This window comes from Salmo salar, chromosome ssa03 (assembly GCF_905237065.1).
Source record: "Salmo salar chromosome ssa03, Ssal_v3.1, whole genome shotgun sequence".
Taxonomy (NCBI): Eukaryota; Metazoa; Chordata; class Actinopteri; order Salmoniformes; family Salmonidae; genus Salmo; species Salmo salar.
Window position 1 is genome coordinate 98024099 of NC_059444.1, and position 22768 is coordinate 98046866.

Genomic DNA, 22768 nt, shown 5'->3' on the forward strand with positions numbered 1-22768 from the left:
AATGGTGTCTGTGAGTATAACAGAACTCATTTGGCAGCAAAAACCTGACAAGGTTTCAGGCAGGAAGTGGCCTGTCTGACAAGGTGTCGTTCTTCTTGTCTCTGTTTATTGAAGAGTGAGGATCTTAGCTGTCCCGTGACACTTCCTACGGCTGACATAGGGTCTCAGAAGGCGGTAAAAGCTGAATCGTGGCTTTTTGCAGGCTCTGGCTGAAAAAAGTAGCGCGTTTGGGTAGTGGCTGGTTACAGTACTGTGAGACTCAGGCTCGTGCCCGCGTCGACCCGAAAGCTTTGTTTACTTTCCTCAGTTTAGCTAAAAGGAGATTCCTGGTCGGGTGTCTAAATAGCTAGCCCGTGATGCCTGGGCTATGTACTTAGAATATTGCAAAAATGTGCTTTCACCAAAAAGCTATTTTAAAAATCGGACATATCGAGTGCATAGAGGAGGTCTGTATCTATAATTCTTAAAATAATTGTTATGCTTTTTGTGAACGTTTATCGTGAGTAATTTAGTAAAAATATTAGCGGAATTCCCGGAAGTTTGCTAGTTCGGAACGTCACATGCTAATGTAAAAAGCTGGTTTTTGATATAAATATGAACTTAATTGAACAAAACATGACATGTATTGTATAACATAATGTCTAGGAGTTGTCATCTGATGAAGATATCAAAGGTTAGTGCTGCATTTTAGCTGTCTTTCTGGTTTTTGTGACATTATATGCTAGCTTGAAAAATGGGTGTCTGATTATTTCTGGCTTGGTACTCTCGCTGACATAATCTAATGTTTTGCTTTCGTTGTAAAGCCTTTTGAAATCGGACAGTGGTTAGATAAAGGAGAGTCTTATCTTTAAACTGCTGAAATAGGGGAAAACGATTTTTGTTTTTGAATTGTTTATGAAAGAGGGAATACTGTAGAGGTTTTTTTAATACCTTAGATAAATACAAAAAAATCTGATATATGTTGCAGAAGACAGTTAAAAACACATTTGAAAGATAAAACATTAAATTATAGAGGTCTGATCCACCCTATCCCTACCTTGGAGATACCGTTCAGTCTAACTACAAACTGGAAGACATCAAATGAACAAAATAAATGTTAACGGAGTAGAGGATCTGATCCAAATCCCAACCCCTACCTGCTGAGATACAGTTCAGTCTCTACAAACTGGAAGACATCCGAAAACTAAATGTGTTAACAAAAACACATTAAAAAAAGGTGTTTAGAGAGGATCTGATCCAAATCCCCGTCCCTACCTGCTGAGAGATACAGTTCAGTCTCTACAAACTGGAAGACATCCAAACTAAATGTGTTAACAGTAGAGGGTCTGATCCAAATCCCCATCCCTACCTGCTGAGATACAGTTCAGTCTCTACAAACTGGAAGAGCATCAAACTAAATGTTAGACAGTAGAGGTCTGATCCAAATCCATCCCTACTGCGAGATACAGTTCAGTCTCTACAAACTGGAAGACATCAAACTAAATGTGTTAACAGTAGAGGTCTGATCCAAATCCCCATCCCTACCTGCTGAGGATACAGTTCAGTCTCTACAAACTGGAAGACATCAAAACTAAATGTGTTAACAGTAGAGGTCTGATCCAAATCCCCATCCCTACCTGCTGAGATACAGTTCAGTCTCTACAAACTGGAAGACATCAAACTAAATGTGTTAACAGTAGAGGTCTGATCCAAATCCCCATCCCTACCTGCTGAGATACAGTTCAGTCTCTACAAACTGGAAGACATCAAACTAAATGTGTTAACAGTAGAGGTCTGATCCAAATCCCCATCCCTACCTGCTGAGATACAGTTCAGTCTCTACAAACTGGAAGACATCAAACTAAATGTGTTAACAGTAGAGGTCTGATCCAAATCCCCATCCCTACCTGCTGAGATACAGTTCAGTCTCTACAAACTGGAAGACATCAAACTAAATGTGTTAATAAGTGTCCAGTAGAGGTCTGATCCAAATCCCCGTCCCTACCTGCTGAGATACAGTTCAGTCTCTACAAACTGGAAGACATCAAACTAAATGTGTTAACAGTAGAGGTCTGATCCAAATCCCCGTCCCTACCTGCTGAGATACAGTTCAGTCTCTACAAACTGGAAGACATCAAACTAAATGTGTTAACAGTAGAGGTCTGATCCAAATCCCCATCCCTACCTGCTGAGATACAGTTCAGTCTCTACAAACTGGAAGACATCAAACTAAATGTGTTAAACAGTAGAGGTCTGATCCAAATCCCCGTCCCTACCTGCTGAGATACAGTTCAGTCTCTACAAACTGGAAGACATCAAACTAAATGTGTTAACAGTAGAGGTCTGATCCAAATCCCCGTCCCTACCTGCTGAGATACAGTTCAGTCTCTACAAACTGGAAGACATCAAACTAAATGTGTTAACAGTAGAGGTCTGATCCAAATCCCCATCCCTACCTGCTGAGATACAGTTCAGTCTCTACAAACTGGAAGACATCAAACTAAATGTGTTATAACAGTAGAGGTCTGATCCAAATCCCCGTCCCTACCTGCTGAGATACAGTTCAGTCTCTACAAACTGGAAGACATCAAACTAAATGTGTTAACAGTAGAGGTCTGATCCAAATCCCCATCCCTACCTGCTGAGATACAGTTCAGTCTCTACAAACTGGAAGACATCAAACTAAATGTGTTAACAGTAGAGGTCTGATCCAAATCCCCATCCCTACCTGCTGAGATACAGTTCAGTCTCTACAAACTGGAAGACATCAAACTAAATGTGTTAACAGTAGAGGTCTGATCCAAATCCCCGTCCCTACCTGCTGAGATACAGTTCAGTCTCTACAAACTGGAAGACATCAAACTAAATGTGTTAACAGTAGAGGTCTGATCCAAATCCCCATCCCTACCTGCTGAGATACCAGTTCAGTCTCTACAAACTGGAAGACATCAAACTAAATGTGTTAATGTGTCAGTAGAGGTCTGATCCAAATCCCCGTCCCCTACCTGCTGAGATACAGTTCAGTCTCTACAAACTGGAAGACATCAAACTAAATGTGTTAACAGTAGAGGTCTGATCCAAATCCCCATCCCTACCTGCTGAGCTACAGTTCAGTCTCTACAAACTGGAAGACATCAAACTAAATGTGTTAATAAGGTGTCCAGTAGAGGTCTGATCCAAATCCCCATCCCTACCTGCTGAGATACAGTTCAGTCTCTACAAACTGGAAGACATCAAACTAAATGTGTTAATAAGGTGTCCAGTAGAGGTCTGATCCAAATCCCCGTCCCTACCTGCTGAGATACCGTTCAGTCTCTACAAACTGGAAGACGTCAAACTAAATGTGTTAATAAGGTGTCCAGTAGAGGTCTGATCCAAATCCCCGTCCCTACCTGCTGAGATACAGTTCAGTCTCTACAAACTGGAAGACATCAAACTAAATGTGTTAATAAGGTGTCCAGTAGAGGTCTGATCCAAATCCCCGTCCCTACCTGCTGAGATACAGTTCAGTCTCTACAAACTGGAAGACATCAAACTAAATGTGTTAATAAGGTGTCCAGTAGAGGTCTGATCCAAATCCCCCGTCCCTACCTGCTGAGATACAGTTCAGTCTCTACAAACTGGAAGACATCAAACTAAATGTGTTAATAAGGTGTCCAGTAGAGGTCTGATCCAAATCCCCGTCCCTTCCTGCTGAGATACAGTTCAGTCTCTACAAACTGGAAGACATCAAACTAAATGTGTTAATAAGGTGTCCAGTAGAGGTCTGATCCAAATCCCCGTCCCTACCTGCTGAGATACAGTTCAGTCTCTACAAACTGGAAGACATCAAACTAAAAGTGTTAATAATGTGTCCAGTAGAGGTCAGTGTTTGAAAGAGACTTTGATTCTATAAAAGTACCGGCACCAGGTGGAAATCAGTGAGATCTCTACATTTTGCAACACATGGTTAGAAAAGCATGAGATCAAACGAAGCTTCAGACGCATTGACCATGTGGTAAGGGTATTTATCATCATTGACCATGTGGTAATGTTACTTCTAAACTATCCACGGCTGCATTCCAAACACTTAAAGACACCCTCTCCCTCAGCCCTCAAATTAAGTGGTCCCTTCTGATGTACCATGACGTCTGACGAGTTTACATTTGCAGGGGCAAGGGGCGAGGGAGGAAGGAATGATTTTCAAATGGAGCGCCTATGCCCGGGAATTTTACATACAAGTTTAAGTAAACTTGTATGTAAACTTCTCCATATTGACTTTGAGGTATTAAGTTTTGGTGGACCTTTCTTAGAGGATGTACAATCATTGCGAATTGAATTATAGTGAGTTTCAGGCCCCGAAGTGAACATAATTGGGGAGTTTCAGGCCCTGAAGTGAACATAATTGGGGAGTTTCAGGCCCCGAAGTGAACATAATTGGGGAGTTTCAGGCCCCGAAGTGAACATAATTGGGGAGTTTCAGGCCCCGAAGTGAACATAATTGGAGAGTTTCAGGCCCTGAAGTGAACATAATTGGGGAGTTTCCAGGCCCCGAAGTGAACATAATTGGGGAGTTTCAGGCCCTGGAAATGAACATAATTGGGGAGTTTCAGGCCCTGAAGTGAACATAATTGGGGAGTTCCAGGCCCCCGAAGTGAACATAATTGGGGGAGTTTCAGGCCCTGAAGTGAACATAATTGGGGAGTTTCAGGCCCCGAAGTGAACATAATTGTACACTCGCAAAAAAAGAGGGCCGAGGGGGCTTATGTTGTGAACTTCCCTTGCTTTACTAATCGTTTTGGACCAATGGCCAAGATGGCCGCGGAGATTCCCCAAGGGCATAATGCGAGGGTAAGTTGAGGAGGGTGTGTCTTTTATGAGTTTTAAAAGCACCCGTGGTTAGAAAAAACACGAGATCATACGAAGCTTCAGCCCTCATTGATCATGTTGTAATGTTACTTCTAAACTATCCATGGCTGTGTTTCAAACACTTAAAGACCCCCTCAGCCTCATGATCATGTTGTACTGTTACTTCTAAACTATCCATGGCTGTGTTTCAAACACTTAAAGACACCCCCCCTCAGCCCTCATTGATCATGTTGTAATGTTACTTCTAAACTATCCATGGCTGTGTTTCAAACACTTAAAGACACCCTCTCCCCTCAGCCCTCAAATTAAGTGGACACTTCTGATGGCGCCTCACGACGTATAATGAGTTGACACGTGCAGGACAGTGGGTGAGGGAAGAATGAGTGAATTTAAATGGAACACCCTTGCCCGGAAATGTGTCACTCGTTTCGTCCCACGGTTGTGTTTTCAGTCATCATTGTGACCGTCTCTCCTTGTGATGCGTGGGAAATACATGCTACATCTTCAGCCGTTGCAGGAAAGATACACTTAAAACACTGGTAACCCTAAATTCCAGCGCTTTCAGGAAACCAGGACCAGAGTGACTTACAATACGGTTGCCATATTGTAGTGTATTTTAGCTATTAAAAGACTTCTTAAAAATGTCAAACTTGATTTTCCCTAACAATTTTATTTTAATGATTTTTGTAATCCACATAATAATTCACACTTCCTGTTGCTGCAGGATAATTTTTTCTGCTGTGAGAAACTGGGTCAAATTAAGATATGGCATCTGTAAGTGCATTTATCTTAAGGTAGCTAAGTGAGACAACCACATATCACAGTCAAATATACACAATATGAACATCCCATTCCAGCTAAACATTGGATATAGCGTATAGCGTTTTGCAAAAAACACAAATATATGTATTAAAAATCTGAGATCAGAAATATTGAATGAACCCATAAGCAATATTTTCTGATTAAAAAACAAATGTGAAAAAAATTGTCTATATAGAATTTTGGAAATAAACGTAATAATCTTAAACAAAACTGTAATCTCACCTCTTAGCTTTGGTGTCATGTTCCCCAAAGAGACTTGTTTTAGAGGCAGGGCCCCCCTCCTCTTTCTCCCCAGAGAGACTCATTTTACAGCACAAACCCCTAAACAGAAATCCAGCATGCTGGTTGTGGTTAACACAGTGACAAGTAATTATTGAATGTCAATTGTTCTAATTTATTCATTATTTCTTTGAGAAATAAAACATATAATTAACAGACATATCGAAACAGTCAGATGATTTAATGCATCACATGAGCATGTAGCTGTGACATTTCATCTCCATGGTAACTGTCAATAATAATAATAATAATAAGTCACTGTTAAGGTAGTTTTAAACAGTACAACTATAATAATAATAATAATAATAATAATAATAATAATAATAAGTCACTGTTTGTTAAGGTAGTTATAGACAGTACAGCAACAACAATAATAATAATAATAATAAGTCACTGTTTGTTAAGGTAGTTCTAGACAGTACAACTATAGTAATAATAATAATAAGTCACTGTTAGTTAAGGTAGTTATAGACAGACAGCAACAATAACAATAATAATAAGTCACTGTTTGTTAAGGTAGTTATAGACAGTACAGAACAATAATAATAATAATAATAATAATAAGTCACTGTTTGTTAAGGTAGTTCTAGACAGTACAACTATAGTAATAATAATAATAAGTCACTGTTTGTTAAGGTAGTTCTAGACAGACAGCAACAATAATAATAATAATAATAATAATAATAATAAGTCACTGTTTGTTAAGGTAGTTATAGACAGTACAGCAACAATAAAAATAAGTCACTGTTTGTTAAGGTAGTTATAGACAGTACAGCAACACTATAATAATAATAATAAGTCACTGTTTGTTAAGGTAGTTATAGACAGTACAGCAACTATAATAATAATAATAAGTCACTGTTTGTTAAGGTAGTTATAGACAGTACAGCAACAATAATAATAATAATAATAATAATAAGTCACTGTTTGTTAAGGTAGTTCTAGACAGACAGCAACAAAAAATAATAATAATAATAATAAGTCACTGTTTGTTAAGGTAGTTATAGACAGTACAGCAACAAAATAATAATAATAATAATAATAATAATAATAAGTCACTGTTTGTTAAGGTAGTTATAGACAGTACAGCAACAATAATAATAATAATAATAATAATAATAAGTCACTGTTTGTTAAGGTAGTTATAGACAGTACAGCAACAACAATAATAATAATAATAATAATAATAATAATAATAAGTCACTGTTTGTTAAGGTAGTTATAGACAGTGCAGCAACACAAGGCCATGTCTCAAACATATTTGTATTCATTAAAAGTAGGCTATTTATTGTCTTTCAATCTGTAATTATCTGAACTTATCTGAGAATGTAGACAGAAGGGCTAAAACGGACATGATTGATCTGAGGGGGAAATCTTTGATCCATTCAGAAAGGTTTGCAACAAGTAAGATGTTTTAATTTATGTAAAGTAGACTAGGTTATAATGTATAGTAGCGGGTTGTTAGTGATATGCAGATCAAGGTCTATACCTCAGATATAGCCAACATATCATAGATGACCAGTCTAAACCTGTTCAGATCAACATAATGTTATAGTCCTACCAGTAGCAGGACAGAGAATGTACTGTATATAACCTACATATCATAGATGACCAGCCTAAACCTGTTCAGATCAACATAATGTTATAGTCCTACCAGTAGCAGGACAGAGAATGTACTGTATATAACCCACATATCATAGATGACCAGTCTAAACCTGTTCAGATCAACATAATGTTATAGTCCTACCAGTAGCAGGACAGAGAATGTACTGTATATAACCTACATATCATAGATGACCAGTCTAAACCTGTTCAGATCAACATAATGTTATAGTCCTACCAGTAGCAGGACAGAGAATGTACTGTATATAACCTACATATCATAGATGACCAGCCTAAACCTGTTCAGATCAACATAATGTTATAGTCCTACCAGTAGCAGGACAGAGAATGTACTGTATATAACCTACATATCATAGATGACCAGTCTAAACCTGTTCAGATCAACATAATGTTATAGTCCTACCAGTAGCAGGACAGAGAATGTACTGTATATAACCTACATATCATAGATGACCAGTCTAAACCTGTTCACATCAACATAATGTTATAGTCCTACCAGTAGCAGGACAGAGAATGTACTGTATATAACCTACATATCATAGATGACCAGCCTAAACCTGTTCAGATCAACATAATGTTATAGTCCTACCAGTAGCAGGACAGAGAATGTACTGTATATAACCTACATAACATAGATGACCAGTCTAAACCTGTTCACATCAACATAATGTTATAGTCCTACCAGTAGCAGGACAGAGAATGTACTGTATATAACCTACATATCATAGATGACCAGTCTAAACCTGTTCAGATCAACATAATGTTATAGTCCTACCAGTAGCAGGACAGAGAATGTACTGTATATAACCTACATATCATAGATGACCAGCCTAAACCTGTTCAGATCCATTCACATAAGCTATCAGTAGCAGGACTTATCCCCTTCAAATCAGTTTTCAGTCTAAATACCAGAGCATGTAGCCTAAGCCTGATATTTTCACAACATTTCCTATGGAGACCTTCTGGTCGGTCAGCATGATAAAGGATCATATGTCAAGCTTTGTCTGACCACAACATAACTGTATAATAGTTCTATGTAGCCTACAGTAGACTTACCAGGCTGCCCGTCTTCCCTTCAAATTAACACATTTATCCCACTTCTAATGTTGCTGACAAATGTTTGCGATAGTTTCAACAGCCGTTTTGAAACGGCGTAGGCTTCAAACACGCTTTTAATTTGCTATGAGGAAATCACATAACTTCAGTCACGGGATGTGGACGACCGGTTTTCTTGCAGAGGAAGTAGCCTCTATTACAAACTCCAAAAGCCTTTTAAATGGCAAACACAATACAAGTTTGAAATTAACTGCATTGCAGCAACGTTGTCCTGCAACAGGATGATCAAATTAATATCCTACATGTACAGAGATTGTCCTCTATCTAAACCAAGGCAGTTTGAGTTATTAGCAATGAAGTTGCAACTGTCAGCTGCTTGTAAACCTATGTGATCGGATGTTAAAGACGCCCATCTAAACAGTTTCTTTCTCCATGCTGTGGCCCTCACTAACCTGACATCTGGCCAATAGAGACTAAAGTACTATGCACTCTATGCTGCACACTGCACCAAGCCATCTCTGTGGGGGAAGGTATTGGGAAGGTAGAAAGATAACAGTGAATATGAGATATGGATGAAGGTAGAAATATAACAGTGAATTTGAGACATGGATGAAGGTAGAAATATAACAGTGAATATGAGGCATGGAGGAAGGTATTAGGAAGGTAGAAAGATAACAGTGAATATGAGATATGGAGGAAGGTAGAAAGATAACAGTGAATATGAGGCATGGAGGAAGGTATTAGGAAGGTAGAAAGATAACAGTGGATATGGAGACATGGAGGAAGGTAGAAAGATAACAGTGAATATGAGGCATGGAGGAAGGTATTAGGAAGGTAGAAAGATAACAGTGAATATGAGACATGGAGGAAGGTACAAAGATAACAGTTAATATGAGACATGGAGGAAGGTAGAAAGATAACAGTGAATATGAGACATGGGGGAAGGTAGAAAGATAACAGTGAATGTGAGACATGGAGGAAGGTAGAAAGATAACAGTGAATATGAGATATGGATGAAGGTAGAAATATAACAGTGAATTTGAGACATGGATGAAGGTAGAAATATAACAGTGAATATGAGGCATGGAGGAAGGTATTAGGAAGGTAGAAAGATAACAGTGAATATGAGATATGGAGGAAGGTAGAAAGATAACAGTGAATATGAGGCATGGAGGAAGGTATTAGGAAGGTAGAAAGATAACAGTGAATATGAGACATGGAGGAAGGTAGAAAGATAACAGTGAATATGAGGCATGGAGGAAGGTTAGGAAGGTAGAAAGATAACAGTGAATATGAGACATGGAGGAAGGTACAAAGATAACAGTTAATATGAGACATGGAGGAAGGTAGAAAGATAACAGTGAATATGAGACATGGGGGAAGGTAGAAAGATAACAGTGAATATGAGACATGGAGGAAGGTAGAAAGATAACAGTGAATATGAGATATGGATGAAGGTAGAAATATAACAGTGAATTTGAGACATGGATGAAGGTAGAAAGATAACAGTGAATATGAGACATGGAGGAAGGTAGAAAGATAACAGTGAATATGAGACATGGAGGAAGGTAGAAAGATAACAGTGAATATGAGACATGGGGGAAGGTATTGGGAAGGCAGAAAGATAACAGTGAATATGAGACATGGAGGAAGGTAGAAAGATAACAGTGAATATGAGACTTGGAGGAAGGTAGAAAGATAACAGTGAATATGAGACATGGGGGAAGGTATTGGGAAGGCAGAAAGATAACAGTGAATATGAGACATGGAGGAAGGTAGAAAGATAACAGTGAATATGAGACATGGAGGAAGGTAGAAAGATAACAGTGAATATGAGACATGGGGGAAGGTATTGGGAAGGCAGAAAGATAACATTGAATATGAGCCATGGGGGAAGGTAGAAAGATAACAGTGAATATGAGACATGGGGGAAGGTAGAAAGATAACAGTGAATATGAGACATGGGGAAGGTAGAAAGATAACAGTGAATATGAGACATGGGGGAAGGTAGAAGATAACAGTGAATATGAGACATGGAGGAAGGTAGAAAGATAACAGTGAATATGAGACATGGGGGAAGGTAGAAAGATAACAGTGAATATGAGACATGGGGAAGGTAGAAAGATAACAGTGAATATGAGACATGGAGGAAGGTAGAAAGATAACAGTGAATATGAGACATGGAGGAAGGTAGAAATATAACAGTGAATATGAGACATGGAGGAAGGTAGAAAGATAACAGTGAATATGAGACATGGAGGAAGGTATTGGGAAGGTAGAAAGGTAACAGTGAATATGAGCCATGGGGGAAGGTAGAAAGATAACGGTGAATTTGAGACATGGGGGAAGGTAGAAAGATAACAGTGAATATGAGATATGGGGGGAAGGTAGAAAGATAACAGTGAATATGAGACATGGAGGAAGGTAGAAAGATAACAGTGAATATGAGACATGGAGGAAGGTAGAAAGATAACTGTGAATATGAGACATGGGGGAAGGTAGAAAGATAACAGTGAATATGAGACATGGGGGAAGGTAGAACATAACAGTGAATATGAGACATGGAGGAAGGTGGAAAGATAACAGTGAATATGAGACATGGAGGAAGGTATTGGGAAGGTAGAAAGATAACAGTGAATGAGACATGGGGGAAGGTAGAAAGATAACAGTGAATGAGACATGGGGAAGGTAGAAAGATAACAGTGAATATGAGACATGGAGGAAGGTAGAAAGATAACAGTGAATATGAGACATGGAGGAAGGTAGAAAGATAACAGTGAATATGAGACATGGGGGAAGGTAGAACATAACAGTGAATATGAGACATGGAGGAAGGTGGAAAGATAACAGTGAATATGAGACATGGAGGAAGGTATTGGGAAGACTGAAAGATAACAGTGAATATGAGACATGGGGGAAGGTAGAAAGATAACAGTGAATATGAGACATGGAGGAAGGTAGAAAGATAACAGTGAATATGAGATATGGATGAAGGTAGAAATATAACAGTGAATTTGAGACATGGATGAAGGTAGAAAGATAACAGTGAATATGAGACATGGAGGAAGGTAGAAAGATAACAGTGAATATGAGACATGGGGGAAGATAGAAAGATAACAGTGAATATGAGACATGGGGGAAGGTATTGGGAAGGCAGAAAGATAACTGTGAATATGAGACATGGAGGAAGGTAGAAAGATAACAGTGAATATGAGACTTGGAGGAAGGTAGAAAGATAACAGTGAATATGAGACATGGGGGGAAGGTATTGGGAAGGCAGAAAGATAACAGTGAATATGAGACATGGAGGAAGGTAGAAAGATAACAGTGAATATGAGACATGGAGGAAGGTAGAAAGATAACAGTGAATATGAGACATGGGGGAAGGTATTGGGAAGGCAGAAAGATAACATTGAATATGAGCCATGGGGGAAGGTAGAAAGATAACAGTGAATATGAGACATGGGGGAAGGTAGAAAGATAACAGTGAATATGAGACATGGGGGAAGGTAGAAAGATAACAGTGAATATGAGACATGGGGGAAGGTAGAAGATAACAGTGAATATGAGACATGGAGGAAGGTAGAAAGATAACAGTGAATATGAGACATGGGGGAAGGTAGAAAGATAACAGTGAATATGAGACATGGGGGAAGGTAGAAAGATAACAGTGAATATGAGACATGGGGGGAAGGTAGAAAGATAACAGTGAATATGAGACATGGAGGAAGGTAGAAATATAACAGTGAATATGAGACATGGAGGAAGGTAGAAAGATAACAGTGAATATGAGACATGGAGGAAGGTATTGGGAAGGTAGAAAGGTAACAGTGAATATGAGCCATGGGGGAAGGTAGAAAGATAACAGTGAATATGAGACATGGGGGAAGGTATTGGGAAGGCAGAAAGATAACAGTGAATATGAGACATGGAGGAAGGTAGAAAGATAACAGTGAATATGAGACATGGAGGAAGGTAGAAAGATAACAGTGAATATGAGACATGGGGGAAGGTATTGGGAAGGCAGAAAGATAACATTGAATATGAGCCATGGGGGAAGGTAGAAAGATAACAGTGAATATGAGACATGGGGGAAGGTAGAAAGATAACAGTGAATATGAGACATGGGGGAAGGTAGAAAGATAACAGTGAATATGAGACATGGGGGAAGGTAGAAGATAACAGTGAATATGAGACATGGAGGAAGGTAGAAAGATAACAGTGAATATGAGACATGGGGGGAGGTAGAAAGATAACAGTGAATATGAGACATGGAGGAAGGTATTGGGAAGGTAGAAAGGTAACAGTGAATATGAGCCATGGGGGAAGGTAGAAAGATAACGGTGAATTTGAGACATGGGGGAAGGTAGAAAGATAACAGTGAATATGAGATATGGGGGAAGGTAGAAAGATAACAGTGAATATGAGACATGGAGGAAGGTAGAAAGATAACAGTGAATATGAGACATGGAGGAAGGTAGAAAGATAACTGTGAATATGAGACATGGGGGGAAGGTAGAAAGATAACAGTGAATATGAGACATGGAGGAAGGTAGAAAGATAACAGTGAATATGAGACATGGAGGAAGGTAGAAAGATAACAGTGAATATGAGACATGGAGGAAGGTAGAAAGATAACAGTGAATATGAGACATGGAGGAAGGTATTGGGAAGGTAGAAAGGTAACAGTGAATATGAGCCATGGGGGGAAGGTAGAAAGATAACAGTGAATATGAGACATGGGGGAAGGTAGAAAGATAACAGTGAATATGAGACATGGGGGAAGGTAGAAAGATAACAGTGAATATGAGACATGGAGGAAGGTAGAAAGATAACTGTGAATATGAGACATGGGGGAAGGTAGAAAGATAACAGTGAATATGAGACATGGAGGAAGGTAGAAAGATAACAGTGAATATGAGACATGGGGGAAGGTAGAAATATAACAGTGAATATGAGACATGGAGGAAGGTAGAAATATAACAGTGAATATGAGACATGGAGGAAGGTAGAAATATAACAGTGAATATGAGACATGGAGGAAGGTAGAAAGATAACAGTGAATATGAGACATGGAGGAAGGTATTGGGAAGGTAGAAAGGTAACAGTGAATATGAGCCATGGGGGAAGGTAGAAAGATAACGGTGAATTTGAGACATGGGGGAAGGTAGAAAGATAACAGTGAATATGAGATATGGGGGAAAGTAGAAAGATAACAGTGAATATGAGACATGGAGGAAGGTAGAAAGATAACAGTGAATATGAGACATGGAGGAAGGTAGAAAGATAACTGTGAATATGAGACATGGGGGAAGGTAGAAAGATAACAGTGAATATGAGACATGGGGGAAGGTAGAACATAACAGTGAATATGAGACATGGAGGAAGGTGGAAAGATAACAGTGAATATGAGACATGGAGGAAGGTATTGGGAAGGTAGAAAGATAACAGTGAATGAGACATGGGGGAAGGTAGAAAGATAACAGTGAATGAGACATGGGGGAAGGTAGAAAGATAACAGTGAATATGAGACATGGAGGAAGGTAGAAAGATAACAGTGAATATGAGACATGGAGGAAGGTAGAAAGATAACAGTGAATATGAGACATGGGGGAAGGTAGAACATAACAGTGAATATGAGACATGGAGGAAGGTGGAAAGATAACAGTGAATATGAGACATGGAGGAAGGTATTGGGAAGACTGAAAGATAACAGTGAATATGAGACATGGGGGAAGGTAGAAAGATAACAGTGAATATGAGACATGGAGGAAGGTAGAAAGATAACAGTGAATATGAGATATGGATGAAGGTAGAAATATAACAGTGAATTTGAGACATGGATGAAGGTAGAAAGATAACAGTGAATATGAGACATGGAGGAAGGTAGAAAGATAACAGTGAATATGAGACATGGGGGAAGATAGAAAGATAACAGTGAATATGAGACATGGGGGAAGGTATTGGGAAGGCAGAAAGATAACAGTGAATATGAGACATGGAGGAAGGTAGAAAGATAACAGTGAATATGAGACTTGGAGGAAGGTAGAAAGATAACAGTGAATATGAGACATGGGGGAAGGTATTGGGAAGGCAGAAAGATAACAGTGAATATGAGACATGGAGGAAGGTAGAAAGATAACAGTGAATATGAGACATGGAGGAAGGTAGAAAGATAACAGTGAATATGAGACATGGGGGAAGGTATTGGGAAGGCAGAAAGATAACATTGAATATGAGCCATGGGGGGAAGGTAGAAAGATAACAGTGAATATGAGACATGGGGGAAGGTAGAAAGATAACAGTGAATATGAGACATGGGGGAAGGTAGAAAGATAACAGTGAATATGAGACATGGGGGAAGGTAGAAGATAACAGTGAATATGAGACATGGAGGAAGGTAGAAAGATAACAGTGAATATGAGACATGGGGGAAGGTAGAAAGATAACAGTGAATATGAGACATGGGGGAAGGTAGAAAGATAACAGTGAATATGAGACATGGGGGAAGGTAGAAAGATAACAGTGAATATGAGACATGGAGGAAGGTAGAAATATAACAGTGAATATGAGACATGGAGGAAGGTAGAAAGATAACAGTGAATATGAGACATGGAGGAAGGTATTGGGAAGGTAGAAAGGTAACAGTGAATATGAGCCATGGGGGAAGGTAGAAAGATAACAGTGAATATGAGACATGGGGGAAGGTATTGGGAAGGCAGAAAGATAACAGTGAATATGAGACATGGAGGAAGGTAGAAAGATAACAGTGAATATGAGACATGGAGGAAGGTAGAAAGATAACAGTGAATATGAGACATGGGGAAGGTATTGGGAAGGCAGAAAGATAACATTGAATATGAGCCATGGGGGAAGGTAGAAAGATAACAGTGAATATGAGACATGGGGGAAGGTAGAAAGATAACAGTGAATATGAGACATGGGGGAAGGTAGAAAGATAACAGTGAATATGAGACATGGGGGAAGGTAGAAGATAACAGTGAATATGAGACATGGAGGAAGGTAGAAAGATAACAGTGAATATGAGACATGGGGGGAGGTAGAAAGATAACAGTGAATATGAGACATGGAGGAAGGTATTGGGAAGGTAGAAAGGTAACAGTGAATATGAGCCATGGGGGAAGGTAGAAAGATAACGGTGAATTTGAGACATGGGGGAAGGTAGAAAGATAACAGTGAATATGAGATATGGGGGAAGGTAGAAAGATAACAGTGAATATGAGACATGGAGGAAGGTAGAAAGATAACAGTGAATATGAGACATGGAGGAAGGTAGAAAGATAACTGTGAATATGAGACATGGGGGAAGGTAGAAAGATAACAGTGAATATGAGACATGGAGGAAGGTAGAAAGATAACAGTGAATATGAGACATGGAGGAAGGTAGAAAGATAACAGTGAATATGAGACATGGAGGAAGGTAGAAAGATAACAGTGAATATGAGACATGGAGGAAGGTATTGGGAAGGTAGAAAGGTAACAGTGAATATGAGCCATGGGGGAAGGTAGAAAGATAACAGTGAATATGAGACATGGGGAAGGTAGAAAGATAACAGTGAATATGAGACATGGGGGAAGGTAGAAAGATAACAGTGAATATGAGACATGGAGGAAGGTAGAAAGATAACAGTGAATATGAGACATGGGGGAAGGTAGAAAGATAACAGTGAATATGAGACATGGGGGAAGGTAGAAAGATAACAGTGAATATGAGACATGGGGGAAGGTAGAAATATAACAGTGAATATGAGACATGGAGGAAGGTAGAAATATAACAGTGAATATGAGACATGGAGGAAGGTAGAAATATAACAGTGAATATGAGACATGGAGGAAGGTAGAAAGATAACAGTGAATATGAGACATGGAGGAAGGTAGAAAGATAACAGTGAATATGAGACATGGAGGAAGGTAGAAAGATAACAGTGAATATGAGACATGGGGGAAGGTAGAAAGATAACAGTGAATATGAGACATGGAGGAAGGTAGAAAGATAACAGTGAATATGAGACATGGGGGAAGGTAGAAAGATAACAGTGAATATGAGACATGGAGGAAGGTAGAAAGATAACAGTGAATATGAGACATGGAGGAAGGTAGAAAGATAACAGTGAATATGAGACATGGAGGAAGGTAGAAAGATAACAGTGAATATGAGACATGGAGGAAGGTAGAAAGATAACAGTGAATATGAGACATGGGGGAAGGTAGAAAGATAACAGTGAATATGAGACATGGAGGAAGGTAGAAAGATAACAGTGAATATGAGATATGGGGGAAGGTAGAAAGATAACAGTGAATATGAGACATGGAGGAAGGTAGAAAGATAACAGTGAATATGAGACATGGAGGAAGGTAGAAAGATAACTGTGAATGTGAGACATGGGGGAAGGTAGAAAGATAACAGTGAATATGAGACATGGAGGAAGGTAGAAAGATAACAGTGAATATGAGACATGGAGGAAGGTAGAAAGATAACAGTGAATATGAGACATGGAGGAAGGTAGAAAGATAACAGTGAATATGAGACATGGAGGAAGGTATTGGGAAGGTAGAAAGGTAACAGTGAATATGAGCCATGGGGGAAGGTAGAAAGATAACAGTGAATATGAGACATGGGGGAAGGTAGAAAGATAACAGTGAATATGAGACATGGGGGAAGGTAGAAAGATAACAGTGAATATGAGACATGGAGGAAGGTAGAAAGATAACAGTGAATATGAGACATGGAGGAAGGTAGAAAGATAACAGTGAATATGAGACATGGGGGAAGGTAGAAAGATAACAGTGAATATGAGACATGGAGGAAGGTAGAAAGATAACAGTGAATATGAGACATGGAGGAAGGTAGAAAGATAACAGTGAATATGAGACATGGGGGAAGGTAGATAGATAACAGTGAATGTGAGACATGGGGGAAGGTAGAAAGATAACAGTGAATATGAGACATGGAGGAAGGTAGAAAGATAACAGTGAATATGAGACATGGAGGAAGGTAGAAAGATAACAGTGAATATGAGACATGGGGGAAGGTAGAAAGATAACAGTGAATATGAGACATGGGGGAAGGTAGATAGATAACAGTGAATATGAGACATGGGGGAAGGTAGAAAGATAACAGTGAATATGAGACATGGGGGAAGGTAGAAAGATAACAGTGAATATGAGACATGGGGGAAGGTAGAAAGATAACAGTGAATATGAGACATGGGGGAAGGTAGAAAGATAACAGTGAATATGAGACATGGGGGAAGGTAGATAGATAACAGTGAATATGAGACATGGGGAAGGTAGATAGATAACAGTGAATATGAGACATGGGGAAGGTAGATAGATAACAGTGAATATGAGACATGGGGGAAGGTAGATAGATAACAGTGAATATGAGACACGGGGGAAGGTAGATAGATAACAGTGAATATGAGACACGGGGAAGGTAGATAGATAACAGTGAATATGAGACATGGAGGAAGGTAGAAAGATAACAGTGAATATGACTGCATACATGTTTTCTTCTTCTTATAGTGTTCTTACAAAGTTAGTTTAGTTTACTTTAGTAAGTTCAGTTTAGTTACTACATGATTCCATATGTGTTATTTCATAGTTTTGATGTCTTCAGTGTTATTCTACAATGTAGAAAATAGTAAAAATAAATAAAAAACTTAAATAAGTAGGTGTGTCCAAACTTTTGACTGGTACTGTATAACAGAAAAATACCAGCAGGAATGGTCTTACAGCTAGAGACACAATATTGTTAAGATACAGTTGAAGTCGGAAGTTTACATTAAAATCCAAAACATTTAAATGAGGCATCTGTCAAAAAAGTAACTTTAGAGCTTTAGTGAAAGGATGGAATGACTTAGTGTTACTGCCTTTTAGTGAAAGGATGGAATGACTTAGTGTTACTACCATTTAGTGAAAGGATGGAATGACTTAGTGTTACTACCATTTAGTGAAAGGATGGAATGACTTAGTGTTACTACCATTTAGTGAAAGGATGGAATGACTTAGTGTTACTACCATTTAGTGAAAGGATGGAATGACTTAGTGTTACTACCATTTAGTGAAAGGATGGAATGACTTAGTGTTACTACCATTTAGTGAAAGGATGGAATGACTTAGTGTTATTACCATTTAGTGAAAGGATGGAATGACTTTGTGTTACTACCATTTAGTGAAAGGATGGAATGACTTAGTGTTGCTACCATTTAGTGAAAGGATGGAAAGACTTAGTGTTACTACCATTTAGTGAAAGGATGGAATGACTTAGTGTTACTACCATTTAGTGAAAGGATGGAATGACTTAGTGTTACCACCATTTAGTGAAAGGATGGAATGACTTAGTGTTACTACCATTTAGTGAAATGATGGACTTACTTAGTGTTACTACCATTTAGTGAAAGGATGGAATGACTTCAGAGTGTTACTAACATCATATCAAACATAAAACATGTACAACGGATCATTTTAGTTTACTGAACAAAACAATAAACACAACATGCAACAATTTCAAAGATTTTACTGAGTTACAGTTCATATAAGGACATCAGTCATTTGAAATACATTCAGTAGGCCCTAATCTATGGATTTCACATGACTGGGAATACAGATATGCATCTGTTAGTCAGATACCTTAATAAAACAGTAGGAGTGTGGATCAGAAAACTAGTCAGTATCTGGTCTGACCACCATTTCCCTCATGCAGCCTGACACATCTGCTTCACATAGAGTTGATCAGGCTGTTGATTGTGGCCTGTGGAATGTTGTCCGACTCCTCTTCAATGGCTGTGCAAAGTTGCTGGATATTGGCGGGAACTGGAACATGCTGTCGTACACGTCTATCCAGAGCATCCCGAACATGCTCAATGGGTGACATGTCTGGTGAGTACTCAGGCCATGGAAGAACTGTTTTTTTCAGCTTCCAGGAATTGTGGACATCGGGTCGTGCATTATCATGCTGAAACATGAGGTGATGGGTGAGGATGAACGGCATGACAATGGGATCTCATCACAGTATCTCTGTGCATTCAAATAGACATCAATAAAATGCAATTGTGTTCATGGTCTGTGGCTTATGCCCAACCATAACATAACCTCACCACCACCATGGGGCTGTTCACAATGTTGAACCATAACCTCACCTCCACCATGGGGCTGTTCACAATGTCCATACCATAACCTCACCACCACCATGGGGCTGTTCACAATGTTGAACCATAACCTCACCTCCACCATGGGGCTGTTCACAATGTCCATACCGTAACCTCACCACCACCATGGGGCTGTTCACAATGTTGAACCATAACCCCACCTCCACCATGGGGCTCTCTGTTCACAACGTTGAACCATAACCCCACCTCCACCATGGGGCTGTTCACAATGTTGAACCATAACCTCACCTCCACCATGGGGCTGTTCACAATGTTGAACCATAACCTCACCTCCACCATGGGGCTGTTCACAATGTTGAACCATAACCTCACCACCACCATGGGGCTGTTCACAATGTTGAACCATAACCTCACCTCCACCATGGGGCTGTTCACAATGTTGAACCATAACCTCACCTCCACAATGGGGCTGTTCACAATGTTGAACCATAACCTCACCTCCACCATGGGGCTGTTCACAATGTTGAACCATAACCCCACCTCCACCATGGTGCTGTTCACAATGTTGAACCATAACCTCACCTCCACCATGGGGCTGTTCACAATGTTGAACCATTACCTCACCTCCACCATGGGGCTCTCTGTTCACAACGTTGAACCATAACCCCACCTCCACCATGGGGCTGTTCACAATGTTGAACCATAACCTCACCTCCACCATGGGGCTCTCTGTTCACAATGTTGACATCAGCAAACCGCTCACCCACATGACGCCATACAATTAGTGGTCTGAGGTTTTTATATGACAAAACTACACATTTTAGAGAGACCTTTGTAATGATCATGCTGTTAATAGTTGATATGCACACCTGTCAGGTGGATGGATTATCTTGGCAATGAGAAATGCTCACTGTGTGTGTGTGTAGTGTGTGTGTGTGGTGGGGGTGTGTGTGTGTGTGTGTATATTTATGAATTCAGAGAGAATAACATAGTTCAACAGCACAGTGTAGACAGTCTGAATTCAGAAGCATTGGGTGATCAGCACATATCTTTATATCTTTATCTGTTCTTGGGCAGGACTCTCACTTCCCTATTTATCTATACAAGGACACAGGAGACAGCTGGTTTGCAACACAGGATTATACTCCCCAAAACAGGACATTATAACAGGACCGTTTCACAAGGTTAGTGACATACTCAGTTATGTGGAAAAATACAATTAACATGTTCCATTGAAGTGTGTGTGTTTGGGCCATTTATATTTTAGTTCTGTGGATTTACAGGAATAAACTGGTGTGTGTGTGAGTCAAGAGTGTGAGTGTGTGTGTCCAGTGTGTGTGTGTCCAGTGTGTGTGTGAATGTGTTTCCAGTGTGTGTGTGTGTGTGAGTGAGTGAGTGTCCAGTGTTTGTCCAGTGTGTGTGTTTGTGAGTGTGTGTCCAGTGTGTGTATGTGTGCGTGTTTGTCCAGTGTGTGTGTCTGTTTGTCCGTTGTGTGTGTGTGTGTCTGTCCAGTGTTTGTATCGTGTGTGTGTGTGTGTGTGTCCAGTGTGTGTGTGTGTGTCCAGTGTGTGTGTGTGTGTGTGTGTGTGTGTGTGATTGAGTGTGTGAGTGTTTAGTGTGTGGGTGTACGTGTGTGTGCGCGATTGATTCCAATGTGTGTGTCCAGTGTGTGTGTGTGGGTGTCCAGTGTGTGTGTGTCCAGTGTGTGTGTGTGTGTACTGCGTGATTGTGTGTGAGTGTGTGTGTGTGACTGAGTGTGTGTGTGTCCACTGCGAGTGTGTGTGTGTGTCCTGTGTGTGTGTGTGTGTGTGTGTGTGTCAGTGTGTGCATGTCTCCAGTGTTTGTGTGTGTTTATCCATTTGGTGTGTGTGTCCAGCGTTTGTCCAGTGTGTGAGCGTATCACAGCACATATCTTTATATCTTGATCTGTTCTTGGGCAGGACTCTCACTTCCCTGTTTATCTATACAAGGACACAGGAGTCAGCTGGTTTGCAACACAGGATTATACTCCCCAAAACAGGACATTATAACAGGACAGTTTCACAAGGTTAGTCACATACTCAGTTATGTGGACACATACAATTAACATGTTCCATTGAAGTGTGTGTGTGTGTGAGTCAAGAGTGTGTGTGTGTGAGTGTGTGTCCAGTGTATGTGTGAGTGTGTTTCCAGTGTGTGTGTGTGTGTGTGTGTGTCCATGTATTTAAATGTCATATTGTGATCAAACATAAAACATTAGAGAGAAACATCATGTTGTGTTTGACACAGGGACACTGAGGACTTTGTAAAAAGCCTAAACCCTGGATAGAGGGGCTCAGTGAACGTGGAGGTGAATGTGTGCAGGTGGGTCAGTGTGTCAGAGGAGACTCTATAGTAGGACAGAGTGCCGGCTGGCCAATCCAGATACACTCTTACTCAGTGGGAGCTGGTAGTGGGATTATTATTGTGCCAGGCAGTGTAACTGTTGTCAGAGCAGTCCAGACTCCAGGACTCCTTATTCCCACCAATCTTACATTTATTACCCCCTCCTCTCCTGTTGATTCCTTTATATGTCACTCCTATAACAGCCTCTCTCCCACTCCACTCTGCCTCCCAGTAACAGCGCCCAGTCAGACCCTCTCTACACAGCACCTGTTTACAGTCCTCAAATCTCTCTGGGTGATCAGGATACGGCTGCTTCTCTCTCCTCCATGTCACCTTTCTGTTCTCCTCAGACAGAGAGAGGAGTCTGTTTACTGTGTTTAGGTCCAGTGTGAGATCACAGACATCTGATGGATGAAACCAGACACAATATTAGAAATCATCATCATTCACATCAGAATGTTAACTCACTTTTCACTAATTCATTTAATGTAGATGTTTCTAGGTATCAAAAGGAGAAGTTAAGGTAACTTGAGACTTGTTGAATGATCATATGTTATACTGTATGGTAATATAAAACACACTTATTCCCATTACTTACACACGCACACACACACACACACACACACACACGACACACACACACCTTAAGCATCATGAACATACAC

At 39.8% G+C, this 22768-nt stretch overlaps 1 long non-coding RNA gene across 1 annotated transcript; it reads left to right on the forward strand.

Annotated features, from left to right (window-relative positions):
- The first annotated feature begins 419 nt into the window (after nucleotides 1-419).
- LOC123741759 (uncharacterized) lies at nucleotides 420-22348 on the forward strand. The gene is made up of 3 exons (XR_006769352.1): nucleotides 420-446; nucleotides 20817-20923; nucleotides 21680-22348. It is a non-coding gene; the product is annotated as an uncharacterized lncRNA (long non-coding RNA).
- The last annotated feature ends 420 nt before the right edge of the window (nucleotides 22349-22768 follow it).